A 13971-nucleotide genomic window follows, 5' to 3' on the forward strand; every position below is an offset into this window, starting at 1 on the left:
TGTGACTCCCTCTCTCTCTGACCCTCCCCTGCTCCGCTGTCTCTCTCTCTCTCTCTCCTATAAATAAATAAAANCTCTGGGCTCTGACTGAAGGTGACGAGAGTCACTTGGGTGGACATGCTGAGGAGCGTCCATAGTTGAGGATAAACGCTACAAGGTCCCCAGAACCTGGGTGTCCACGCCGGGTGTGGACGTGGGGTGATGTCTTTGCAACCCGACTCCCCGCTCACCTCGCGGCTCCTCCCACGCCGGGCGGCCTCCAGCTTCCCCGGCCCCACAGCCCCAGCAGGCACCCCAGGGTGCAAGCCCACTCACAGGGGACGAGGGCAGCCGCCACGCCACACGCACGTGGCCCTGGACAGCCACCAGAGCTGCTGTGGCTTATTCCTTCACTCACCCATTCACCCACGTGAGCAACGCTTGCGATGGCTGGCGGCCGCAAATCTGGTGGCTGAAATCCACCACGGTCAGCGGAGCCAGGCCCCCTTGAAGGCTGCGGGACGCAGAACCGGGCCTGTCCCCGCGCCCGCGGGCTCCCAGTGCTTCCTGGCCCATCGGCACGGCGCTCCAGTCTCTGCCTTCTTCGTCCCGTGACCTTCCTCCGCGTGTCTGTGTGTCGCCCCCTGTCCTCATAAGGACGCCGGTCACTGAGGCAGGGCCCACCCCTGACCCAGTAGGGTCTCATCGCAAGGTCCTTAAACTAATGATATCTGCAAAGACTGAGCTCCAGAGAACCACATTTCTCAACTTCTGGAAGGACACGAGTTTGGGTCCCTGCAGTGAGCTCTGGGCCCCGGGGACAGGCAGGTGGATGAGACAGTGTGGGCTGCGACCTTGCGGAGGGCAAGGAGTGCGCCCGGGAGACAGACAATCACAGGAACGAGGCTGCAGGAACCTCCCCCACCCCCGAAACGCCAGACTCAAAGACACACGGCAAGGGGCCTGGACTTTGCTGGGCCCGGTGCCTGACCATCAGCACCCCAGCCGGCCAGCTGCCCCCCACAGGGCCCTTCCTGTCCATGCATCCTGGGGCCTCAGCCCAGAGCCCATTTCCTCCCGGAGGCCTCTCTCCAGGTGTCCCCTCTGGGCTCCAAGTCCTCCTGAATTTCCTCCTAGCATCGGTAGGTGGTAGGGTTGTATTTTTTCTGACTTGGGAATTCCTTACTTCTTTCCAAAAAGATTGCTTCCTGTTAAAGAAAATTAATTAAGAGCGTCAACAGAAAAGTGCACGGATGTCTCCCTCCCTAAATCCACTGTCTGGAATTTCTCTCTCGTGGCAGGTAGGTAAGTGCATTCAGTACAGTCACTGGTACACAGCAGGTGCTCCATAAATGTTGTAGTGCTAGGCCCTGAGGACAGGGAGGTGGTTGAGTCACCACCCCTGGCCTCCAGGAAATCACTGAGGTACAATCTCCTTGCGGCCCCATCCAAGGCAGGGCATACAGTTGGTGCTCCATAAATGGTGAAGATGATTCAGGAGTTCCCGTGGAGTCCCCTCCATCTTTGCTGCTGTCTCTGGTGAGAGAAGCCCTCGGTCAACATGGGGAGGGACCTGGGGGAGGTGGGCCCGGGGGGCTGGGGCCCAGCTCCTGGGAGGGCCAGGTGTAGGAAGTTACAGCCTGGTGGCCTTGGGGACCTGCTCTTCCCGCTGGGCCTCCGCTCCAGTGGCCCACTTTCAGCATCGGATCTTCTGTCCCCAACCGCTGCCCAGACATCAGGACTTTGGAGCGCCTCACTGTCAATCCATTAGCACTTATTGAGTGCCTACTGTGTGCCAGGGGCTGCCTTGCATAAGGCCAGCCCTCTCCGTCCCTCACGGAGCAGGTGTCCTGGATGGGGAGACTGCACGCAAATCAGTAAGACTTCAGGGCCGAGCATCAGGGAGAAAGATGCAGAAAGGTTGAGGGAGCGGCAGATATTGTTATATTAACTATTAAATAGGGAGTCAGGGAGGCCTCCCGGAGGACACGACATTAGACAGAGGCGGAGGTGGACAGCGGGAGGCTCTGAAGGAGGAGCCCCAGTGCCGGAGGCCAGGGAGGGAGGGCGGGGAGGCGATGGGGCACGTCCTGCAGGGCGCTGTGACCACTGTGGGGACTTGGCTGTGTCTCCCGTATGCGGCGGGAGCCGCGGAAGGTCTGAGGCAGGACAGACAGGACGTGACTCGGTTACGGAGGGCTCTCGGCCTCGCCGCTGTTGACATTGGAGCCGGGTCGTTCTCTGCCCCAGGGCCATCCTGGGCACTGCAGGGTGGTTAGCAGTGGCCTCCACCCACCAGATACCAGCTGCACACCCCTCTGCCACTTGTGACAAACTAAAATGTCCCCAGAATTGCCACATGGCCCCAGGGCTGGGCGCAAACTGGCCCTGGGAACCTGTAAGGGACTGTGGGGCAGCTAGGCTGGAAGCCGGGGGACCAGTGAGGGAGGTACTGTGACAGTCCGGCCAGAGAGCCGGGCGGCAGGCGGTGGGGAGGGCGAGAGCCTTACTTCCTAACTCTGTGATCGTCTGTATTTTCTCCAGTTTCTGCCACGGACGTGTTTCTCTTTTGCAATCAGGAAGAAATGAAACCAAGAGAGAAGTGTTTTGGTTTGTTTTTTTAGGAGAGACTCAGGTGAAGCTATTTCTACTCACCCTTAAGAACAGCTGACCGGGGGGCGCCTGGGTGGCTCAGTCGGTTGAGCGGCCGACTTCGGCTCAGGTCATGATCTCATGGTTCGTGGGTTCGAGCCCCACATCGGGCTCTGTGCTGACAGAGCCTGGAGCCTGCTTCCGATTCTGTGTCTCCCTCTCTCTCTGACCCTCCCCTGCTCACGCTGCCTCTATCTCTCTCTCAAAAATAAATAAAACATTAAAAAAAATTTAATAAGAACAGCTGACTGGGTCTGTGCCTCAGTTTCCTTGTGGGTGGCTTCATGGCTGGTGGGACACTCAGGGCAAGTTATCGATGGCTCTCAGAAGAGGAAATGCGCTTACCTGCAGTTCTAAGAGTTGATCATCCAGAAAATACTGCCGAGCCCCCACAAGCACGGGGGTGTGGGCCGCAGCCGGTCTGTGGGCAGGAACATGGGACACAACTCGATGGAATGCCGCACAGCTGTGACTCGATGGTGGAATACTACACAGCTGTGAAAAAGCACGAGGCTGCAGGAGGCCTCGAACATGCGGTTAAGTGAAAACCGCCAGGTACCCAACAGTGTATATTTCAGTACTGTTTGTAAAACAAACACAAAAATGGGAAGGAGAATGTGTGTGGACCTGTGTGTGGGTTCTGGAGCAACCCCTGGAAGGTACCGGAAGACATCTCTGAACAGGGGCAGGGCTGAGGGTGGGGAGCAGGAGGAAGTCTTCATTGGTTCCGTTTTTCTCCAGTTATTATTATGTATTAATACAAAATAGCTCTGGCCAACCAAGAAACCAGAAAGAATGACACCCCCATCTCCAGCCCAAGAAAGAAAAGACGATGGTGAGAACGGTCCTCAGTACTCACCCCTCCCCCAGCCCCCGCTAAAGGAACCGCCATTCCGAATCCGCAATTTATCCTTCCCACTTGCTCACTTAGCACCCCGCGAGTGGTACCGAGTTTTGCACTTTTTTATTCTGGGAGGGTCACCTTCCCCTCAGGGGTGTAGAAGCAGACGTTGACATTAAAAAGGCATTTTCGGGGGTGCCTGGGTGGCTTAGTCGGTTAAGCGTCCGACTTCCGCTTAGGTCATGATCTCGAGGTTCGTGGGTTCGAGCCCCGCGTCGGGCTCTGTGCTGACTGCCAGCTCAGAGCCTGGAGCCTGTTTCAGTCTGTGACTCCCTCTCTCTCTGACCCTCCCGTGCTCACGCTGTCTCTCTCTCTCTCTCTCCTAGAAATAAATAAAAATATTTAAAAAAAAAAAAAAAAAGGAAAAGAAAAAAGGATTTGGGCCCCCAAAGCAGCCCCTGAGGACACCAGCATTTGCTGGGAAGGAATAGCCCTCTGACCTTTCCAGGAGCTGCTGACCCCAGGGCCTTTCTCCAGTCAGGACCCTACCTGTGAGCATGTGCATAGCCTGAGGCTTCTTCCGAGTGGATAAGTGAGCTCCCTCAGACATTTTTTGACTGGGGTGTGTGTTTGTGGGCACAGAAAACTTTTGGCGGCCTCAAATCTTGGATCTACTGTTCCCTGGCTGTGTGGTCCTGGGCAAGGGCCTCACCCCCTCTGGGCCCAGTTTTCTTATCTGTAAAATGAACCTAGGGCTGGTGCCAGAGAGGAGGAAAAGGATTTTGCAATTTGATGTAAAGCCAAGTGCTTGGCGCGTCCTAAAGGGTGAGGAGATGGAGGACCAGAGAGGTGGAGCCCACGGCCCAGAGCCCCCGGCCAGGAAGGGAAGACCGAGGACTGGAGCCCAGGCCTCCTGCCCTGGGGCCCGCGCTGGCTCCCCCAGCCCGCGGACAGCGCTGCTCGTAGCAGTTATTGCTCTTGCCTTTCCATTGTTGGTGTCGAGTGTGAGCGCCACACGCTGTCCTCGGGGTCTCCCCAGCTCACTGGGGCTCAGTGTGCGTGTGTGAGTGGCACGCAGGGCCTTGCACTCACGTACACGTGCCTGTGTGTCCGTGTGTATATTGTGCGTGCATGTGTGCGGGCGGAGCTCTGGGACCAATGCAGGCCAATCACGTGCGTCCATTCAGGTACAAACGTCCATCTGTGCACACGTGTCCACCGATGTACCTGTGTCACACACACGTCCGCCCCCGAGCGCACACTAATCCCTCCGGCCAGGCACGTGTCATCTGTGCACACACACTCCCCCACTCCAGAGTGACTTATGTGCGTGTGGTTGCCCCCACCCCGTGTGCACAAATGCACACCTGCCCTGGGGGCTTGTGACCCCACAGGGACCCTGTAAGGCCTGCAAAGAACAGTGAGCTGAACCCCCACCCTCCTTCCACACCGGTCCTCCTGCTGCCCTGGGTGGCCTGGCCACGTGAAGGAGGGCACACGTGGCGGGGACCAGCCTCCGGCCCCGGGAATCCCTCCCCTCCACCCCCCGCATCTGTCTTTTTAAAAAGTTTTATTTACTTGAGAGAGAGAGAGAGAGAGAGAGAGAGAGAGAGAAGCCTAAGCAGACTCCACACTCCACACACGACCATGAGATCATGACCTAAGCTGAAATCAAGAGGCGGACGCTTAATTGACTGAGTCACCCAGACGCCCCAACAATTTATCAATTAAAAAAAATTGTTTCGCGCCTAACAACAGCATAAATCTGTCAGCAAGCCCCCTCGCTCCATGCGTGGTGACCAGCCCCAGCGGGATGCATTGGGAGGGCAGGGCCTGGGCCAACCACCCAGGAATAAAGCCTGGCTCTGCCCATCCTGCCTCTTACTTCCCCGTGCCCCCCCTTCCCCATCTGTGAAATGGGAGCAGCAACAGACATAAGACTCAGTGAGCTAGTCCAATAAAGCTCAGTAGTCATTGCTGGTAGGAGCAGGTGTTACTTCCCTCCCCAGAGGCAGCCGGTGGATCCAGTTTTCTCACCAGGCTTTCTGGGATCTTCCATCTGGGCTTCCCCTGCTGGATGGCTAGCTCCCCATGGGCAGCCACTCTGTCTGTCTTGTTCCTCACACTGTTCCCGCTCAGTAGATGCTGGTGGAACGAATGAATATGTGAATGAAAGAATGGAGAAATGAATCACAGCTGGCCCAGCTCCTGAAGGCAGTGAGAAGCCCATTTGGCAAGATCAAGCCCTGAACAGGGAAGGCCTGGACCAAAATGCTTGCAGATTCATTTCAGGTGGGGGGTTTGCTGTTCTATGCGGTGCAAAGGCCCAAATATTCTCGGAAATCATTAAGTAGCTCAAAATGCACTGCAGACCTGTCCTCCAGCCCCTTGTCCCCCTTGACATCTGCTCCAGCCACCCTGGCCTCTTGGCTGTTCTTTGAACATGTCAGCCACATTCCTGCCTCAGGGCCTTTGCACTTGCTGTTCCCTCCACCTGGAATGGTATTCCTGACCCTCAGGTAGCTGCACAGCCCCATTTCCCCATCTGTGCAATGGGGACCATAAAGGCTGTGTCAGGGAGGAACCAGCTAGTCCTGTAAAGGCTCAGGAAAGGGACAGGCTCTTGCTGCTTATTGCTAGTGTTAGGACGGGTGTTATTTCCTTCCCCAGAGGGAAAAACTCTTGCTTTCTGTCTCTGCGCAGATGTCACCTTCGCAGTGAGGCCATTCCTGACCCCACTCCACCCCAGCGCTGAAAGCTGCCCAGCCCTCCCCGTGCAGCTCTGTTCTATGGTCTTCGGCCACGCGTCTTCTCCGTGACTTGCACCACTACCCGGTGTTCTCTTATTTGTTACCAGGCTCCCTGTGAATTCCCTGGGGCGCGGAACTCGCTTTCTGCCAAGTCGTAACTCCAGCACCTAGAACACAGCCCAGCAGATAGTAGATTCTCAATAAATGCCTGTTGAACGAATACACAAAGAAACACAATAGAATGAAAAGGAATGGAAGGCTCTAGAACAGGATGCAGGATACAACAGGAACAATGCGGTGGGCGGCACATGATACACCCTGGCGACCCAACACGACCCAGCAAGGCCAGGATGAGCCCCAAGACCGGGCGGAACAGCCAAGAGCCCCCTCCTGGATCCAGACCCGCAGGTGTGCCAGAAGGGGCAGCCGGCTGAGGGCTACGTGTGGATGGCGGGGTGGGGGGGCAGGGCTTCCCACGCCACCTCCCTCCAGCTCTCCTAGTCTGAGGGCTTTTCCACCTACTTGCTCTCTGTTCCCGTCCAGCTGGACGGGTCAGGGGTGGTTTCTGGTCCGGGCGCTGGGGCACTGGCTCCCGTCTGCCATGGTTTCTGCTGAGTCACCGGCTGGGGCTCTGCACAGGGTCCCAGGGGCCTGAGCGGGAGGGGGGTGAGGGAGCATGGCCAGGACGGCGAGACGCTACGTCTGCGTGAACGGTGGGTGCTGGGCTGGCCGCCCTCTCCCCTCACTGGTGGTTCTGTTTCACGTCTCCCCCCTGCATGGCCCGGGAAGGACCCAGCCCCCACCCAGGCCCGACCAAGCCCTGGCTGGCCTGCTGGTGAAGAAAGAGAAGACGACTTAGGGTGCCCCCCGCAAAGGCCCTCCACGGGGAAGGCTGACTAGTGAGGAGCTGCCCCCTACCCAACACAGATTCAAGCCTGACCTTGGAAGCCTTGATTCATTTGTGGGGTGGGGTCCTGGCCCAGGGCTTGGGCCTCATGTCAGGGTGGGAGTGAGGGAGGGGACCCCACCTGCCTGCCTGGAGGGTTGGAAGATCTTCATTCCAACCCGAGCATTGTCTCTCGCTGGCCTTCACCCCAATCCGTCACTGAGATAGGTCAGCTCTCCCCTTAAATCTGTCTAGAATCTGACCGTGTCTCACCACCCGCATTGCCATTCTGCTCAGGCCCCCCCCCCCGGGGCTCCCCCCCCCTCGGAACAAAGGTCAAATCCTCACTGAGGCTGCTCAATCTGCCCACCCCCTTCCCTCAATGACCTTATCCTGTCTCACCTACTCTGCTGGAGCCATACTCGTTTCCTTGCTGTTCCTCGAATATTCTGACCACATTCCTGCCTCAGGACCATTGCACCTACTGTTCCTTCTGTCTGAAACTCCTTTTCCCAAATATTCACACGGCCCCCTCTTTACTGCCTTCAGATCTTTGCTTGGCATCACTTCTGGAGACTTCCTTCAACGCCCACCCAACATGAAGACCACTCTCTCTGGGATTCTGACTCCCCCAACTGTGCTTCATTCTCCCCCTCCCCAACCCTTACCACCACACCTTGTACTACAGTGTGCTTGTCTTTCTCCCTTGGTATAATGATGGCAACACAAGCGCAGGGAGATTGCTCTGGTCACTGTTTTATCCCATGTGGCCGGAGCAAGGTCTGGCCCATAGTAGGTGCTCAATATATTTGGGGCAGATAAATGAATGGTTGAGCTGGATAAACTGGGAAGGGGGGTAGGAAGAGCACATTTTATTTTAATACTTATTTTTGAGAGAGACAGAGCATGAATGGGGGAGGGGCAGAGAGAGAGGGAGACACAGAATCCTAAGCAGGCTCTAGGCTCTGAGCTGTCAGCACAGAGCCCGACGCGGGGCTCGAACTCACAAACCAGGAGCTCATGACCTGAGCCGAAGTCGGACACTTAACTGACTGAGCTACTCAGGTGCCCCGGAAGAGCACATTTTAAAGCACAGGTGTTCAAGGAGAGCCACTCTGAGGAGGTGACATTTAAGCTGAAGCCTGAGGTTGAAAAAGAGCCAGTCCCTCAAAGTGTTCAGTGCAAGTGCAAAGGCCCTATGGCTGGAACCTAATCAACCAACTCGAGAACTAGAAAGAAGATCACGAAGCTGAGGGTAGCATGTGTGTATACGGAGGGCAGAGGGCAATTCGGAAATTTTGGGGATTGATGTTGCTGCCTGTGACCCGGGGGTGCAAAGACCCATCCTGACTCCCCGAGACACCCTTAGTATCTGACTGGCTCCTGGCTGATGATTTTCTGTCTGTTCCACCCAACATCGGCCACAAGTGGGATCTCAGCTCTCCACCCACTGTCCTCCCTCCTGCCCTCTCCCCTGCCTCCACCCACCTCCCCCCTTTCCCGCCTGGTGCTTGGCAGAACGGGAAACTGTGACTCAGGAGTCTGGAAGACAAGGGGCCTCCCTCCCCCCTCCCTCCCTCCACATCCGGGCAGGCGTCTGGGCGGGTGGCCGGCAGGAGCCAGGCTTGGCTGACACCACCGAGGCCCCTCCCACCTGACGTTTCCCGGGGCTCCGGCCAAGGGCGTCCGCCCCTCGGCAGGCAGACCCTCCACGTGGATTTCTAGTGGCAGCAGCAGTGGAAGTAAGAACAGCGGCCTCGACCGTGCCACCCTCCCAGCTGTGTGTGGTGATCAGCCCCACTTGCCAGGGGGGAAACCGAGGTCCAGAGAAGCTGTTACACTTGCCCAGTCACACAGCAGACCCGGCGCCCCGGGGATACGGTGCCAGGCGTGGCGGTGCCCGGTTGGCAAGCCCAAGGCTGCAGGCTGGGTGGAGCCGAGCCTTCACCAGCGCACGCAGGCCGCATGCTTCCCCGTGTGCCTCCCAGGAGGGACCCTGTGCTGCTGACCTGGCCTTGATGCCAGCATCCCCCAACTTCGGAGCTGGGGTCTCCCCTCTCTCACGTCACCCCCCCCGCCGACCACACACACACTCACCAAGAAACAACTTCACCCAAGAGTCCAGGAAGGAAAACACCCAGCAAATGGGACACAGGACGCTTCCTGGGGTGCCCTTACCCCCCTCCCCATTTCCTCCATCGGCAGCCAGTGACCTCAGCCAGACAAGGTCGCTTAGTGCAGAACATGAGACGAAAACCTTCCCGGCTTTCCCTGAGGGACACTCATGGTGGTTCAGAGTCTGGGCTTCAGCTGGGTCCTGACTTGTCTGGGTTCAAATGCCAGCTCAGCCACTTCTTAGCTGTTCCGTCCTGGGCGAGGGTCTTCACCTCTCTGGGCCTCCGTTTCTCCATCTGAATAGTGGGCCTTATAACACGGTCCAGTGTTGTTGTGTGTCCTGTGTGAACCGGTGCAGAGAGCAAGCAAGTGCTCAGTAACCGTTCTGTGTTCTCCGCCAGCGCAAGCCCGGGTCTGTGCCGAGCGGAGCCAGGCTGGCCGGGCACCCCACCCTGTGCCCACACCGAGAGCTCGTCTGAACCTCCTCAGTCACCCTGTCCCTCCCGTTAGTTACATGTCCAAGTTGGACTTTTATTCTCTGGCGTCCACTTAACGAGCCATAGTTATTATTATTTCTGGCCTAAAATACAGTGTGGTTTGGGGAAATTAATGGACCCAGGCTACTTTCCCTTCTGATGAGGTGGCGTCCCTAGCATTTCTGGGAAACTAGGCCCTGGCTTCCCATCCAGAGTATTCAGTGTCGTTATGGACGTGGGACTTTGAGGTGGATGCCACTTCTATGCCCGGCTCGCCACCCCTTCCGGCTCCGGGCCCTCTTGCCACCCCCACCCCCACCCCCAAGCCCGTCCCCCCAGCCCCACCCAAGCCAAGAGCACGCGATCTCACTGCTGGAAACACCCCTTCCCCTTGTGTTCAAAAAAGCATAATAACAAACAGTTGTAATGACAATAGGATTCATCCTTATAACTACCCTTTGAAGGGTTTTCTCTCCTTAGCACTGTTTCATGGGGAAACAGAGGCTCAGAGAGGTGAACCTATTTGCCTAAAAGCCACGCAGGCAGAAAGGAGCGAGGGGGATTGAAACCCAAGCAAGTCTGACAGAGAAGGGCTGGCTTTTACGTTTTTCCTCAGCTTCCTCCATACATGGATGGAAGACAGCCCTGTTCTCACTCTTCCTCTCTCTCCCATTTCAGCCTGGGCTCAAGGGGGCCCAGAATCCAACAAACCCAAGTTCATCACTTCTTACCGGTGTGACCTTGGTTCATGAATTCCGCTGTCTTTTTCTTTTTCTTTTTTTAGTGCTTTATTTATTTCTGAGAGAGAGACAGCATGAGCAGGGGAGGGGCAGAGAGAGGGAGACACAGAATCTGAAACAGGCTCCAGGCTCTGAGTTGTCAGCACAGAACCCGACGCGGGGCTCGAACCCACGAACCACAAGATCATGACCTGAGCCAAAGTTGGACGCTCAACTGCCTGAGCCACCCAAGTGCCCCATGAATTCCGCTTTCTGAGCCTCAGTTTCCCTATCTGCAGAATGGGGCAATGCAGAGCCCCTTTCAATGAGCTGGTGGTGAGAATTCGCCAAGCTCGTGGACACCTGAAAAAGTGCTTAGCTGGCTTCTCCTCCATAAATTAAACATAGAGTTACCATGTGACCTAGCGATTCCACTCCTTGTTCTATATCCGAAAGAACTGAAAACAGGATGCAAAGAAAAATTTGCACATACATGTTCACAGCAGCACCATTCATAATAGGCTAGAAGTGGAAACAAATCTCCATCAGCTGATGAATGAATTTAAAAAATGTGGTATATCCATATAATAGATTATTATTGTGCAATAAAAAGGACTGGAGCGCAGATACGTGCTTGCAACGTGGAAGAGCACGGGAAAGAAGCCAGACACAAAAAGCCACATGCTGGGTGATTCCATTAACGTGAAATACCCAGAGATGGCAAATCTGTAGAGACAGAAAGTAGGTTAGTGGTTTCCAGAGGCCAGAGGGAGGGGGAACGGGGAGTGACTGTCTAATGGTACAGAGCTGCCTTGAGGAGTGATGGGAATGTTCTGGAAACTGGAGAGTGGGGTGGTTGCACAACACTGTGAATGTACTGAATGCCACTGAATCGCACAGTTCAAAACAGTGAATTTTGTGTGTGTTATACCATAATTTAAAAAAGTGCTTAGCACAGTGCCCGGCAGACAGCAAGCATCCAAAGAAAGTTAGCCACGATTATTAACATTATTTCGGGACAATTTCGTCGTACTCAGGGCTTGGGTCCCAGAGTTGGCTCGTGAGGCTGAAATCGAGTCAGAACCACAATCCACAAAGCACAGGACCTATTTTCCCTGCCATCCGTCGACGGCACCCAGGCTCGGGTCCCTGCGGCCACATTTTCCATGCCACATGGCAGGCAGGAGGTGACTCTGGCCAGCTGATGTTGTAATTATGGAGAAAGACAGACAATACATCTTATGCACAGAGACGATGATGCCACATGGCAATGAGCAGGAAGAAGAATGGAAACAGGGCTAGTTCAGTCAGAGTCATCGGGGGAGCTTTCTTGCAGGAGGTGACTCACGGAACCCAGAGAGTCCCCAGCTGTGACCCGCACACACAGCACTACATGATTCGCTCACAGCCCCCTCGGCCCCACCAGGCTCTCTCTGATTCACTGAATTCCAACACCTTCTCCCACTGTCCAGCTTGCTCTGTCCCCAGGGCATTTGCACTTGCTGATCCTATTGCCTGGAGCACTTTCCCCATAGCTGTCCCAGACGACCAGCTTCTCTACAGACTCCGTTTGGGTCTGTTCTCCCACGACCTCGACGTCTTCAGGGATGCCTTCCTGGACTGCCCTGTCCTTAGGGGCCCCGAAAAAAATCACGTTCCATCACCACCCCCTGCTTTATCTCAATCCTAATACTTTTCCCACTTGAAATTATCTTGACATGTCTGATATCTGTCGCCCCTGCTAAACCGTCAGCTCCATGAGAGCAAGGCTTTTTGTCTTGTTTTCTGGTGTATCTCCCCGCGCTCCATGCCAAGAATCATGCCTGGGCAAATAGTAGGTGCTCAAGAAATATCTGTGGGAGTAAAGCACAAGTAAATGAATGAGTGAATGTGTGAGTGAGTGAATGAATGAATGCCTCTTTGTAGAGGGGACGGGGCTCAGCTCAGAAAGGGGCCGACATTTCCCCAAGGGGCATGCAGATGGGGAGACGGCTCACTCCAGGAACCCAGAGGGGGCTCGGCCCAGGCCACACCCAGGATATCTGCGAGGGACTTGTTGACGAGGCCACGCTGGCCCTGGCGACCAGAAGCTCATCTGTTTCCCTCCCTCTGGGTTTCCCCTCTGCTCACACATCTTGGGGGTCCTGCCCACCCAGCTCCCCAGTCACCACATCCTCTGGCACTGGTGACCCACAGGGACTTCCCCAGCAGGTAACAGCTGGGGCAACGGGAAGGTGCGAGGGCGCTGCCAGGCTGGACCTGGCCATCTGGGAATGGCTCTCGAAACGGCCATCTGGGAATTGAGTAGAGGCTGAGAGTCGCCACATCAGTGGGGCTCTGCCAAAGGCTCTCAGGTCTATGTGAGAAGGAAACGGGGTGGGGCAGTGGGAGCAAAATGCCTCCCACAGGGCCTGCCATGGAATATACTTACACTAATAGATATTACACGGGATATGCTTACACTAAAAGCTTCCTTGTTGCATATCTCAAATTCAAATTGAACTGGGCATCCTGGGTCTTTTACTGTTGGTGATTTTGCTGTTGTGTTTGCCAAATCTCTTCATTGTGGTTGAACATCTGGCTCAGAAGTACCTGCCGCTGAGAACATCCGTGTGCCTGTCTCAGTCTGGGGCCCTTGGGGGACGCCGGGGCCTGCGGAGGGAAGTGACTCACCCAAGGCCCTCCGGGCATCTTGCCTCCGACGCGCGGCCGCCCTCATTCCCAGGAGGCTCCTGTCCTCCCTACGATAATAAAACCCACCCCGGTTGGCACATGTGGCCCCTCGGGACCTCAGAACAGCCCCGCCAAGCCCAGGCAACTAACCGCCCTTCTGCGGTGCCCGTGAGGAAACTGAGGCTCAGAAAGGTGATGTGACTAATCCGACGGTGACACTTCCTGGACGCTGCCCCTCATCCTGGGGCAGAGCCTGACGCCCAAGGGCTGCAGCTGGCAGAGCTCCAGTCCCACGGCCCCGGGCCTGCTCTCCCAGCCTCTGCTGGACCAGGACCCAGTGAGTCGCTGCTCCGCCCCAGCTCGGCTTCAGGGCTTCACGGAGGAAATGCCTCCCCCTGGCAGTCTTCCCACGATCCCCAGCTCCGCAGCCGGCCAGCCGGCCGGGAACTGCCTCCCCCCAGGGCAGCCCACCTCCCAGCATTCCCGGCAGATGTGGAAACCCAGGCTTGGCTCTGAGCTGGCAGCTGGTGGGTGGTGGGCGGGGCTTGTGCCAGACACTCCGCCCCTGCAGCCGGCTCTGCATTTCCTTCTGTCATTCAACAAACATCCGTGGGGGTCTATTCCGGGCCAGGCACCGGGCCCTCTCTTGCGCTGGTTCCTGGGGGCGGGGGTGAGTAGATCAGAGGCTGAGTATTTAAAAAGTACAACACACAGCTAGGGACTCATGTATCTGTCCCTTTGTGGCCTGTGAGGGACACAGGATCCCCCCTGGAAACCAGAGTGACCAGACAAGGAAGTTGATCAAACTGGCCCATGGCCACGGAGCACGTGCGACGGCGCTAGAATTCTCGCAGGTAACGCTCAAAACCACCCTGGGCGT

General features: G+C 56.3%; 1 long non-coding RNA gene across 2 annotated transcripts; it reads right to left on the minus strand.

Annotated features, from left to right (window-relative positions):
- Positions 1–10681: 10681 nt before the first annotated feature.
- On the minus strand, positions 10682–13739 carry LOC120230432. 2 transcript variants are annotated; one of them, XR_005528016.1, is made up of 3 exons: positions 13563–13739; positions 12880–13070; positions 10682–11144 (listed from the first exon to the last, which is right to left on the minus strand). It is a non-coding gene; the product is annotated as an uncharacterized LOC120230432 (long non-coding RNA). The 2 variants fall into 2 exon arrangements; XR_005528015.1 differs by having other exon boundaries at positions 10682–12271.
- Positions 13740–13971: the final 232 nt, after the last annotated feature.

This window comes from Hyaena hyaena, unplaced genomic scaffold (assembly GCF_003009895.1).
Source record: "Hyaena hyaena isolate Hyena2069 unplaced genomic scaffold, ASM300989v1 scaffold_42, whole genome shotgun sequence".
Taxonomy (NCBI): Eukaryota; Metazoa; Chordata; class Mammalia; order Carnivora; family Hyaenidae; genus Hyaena; species Hyaena hyaena.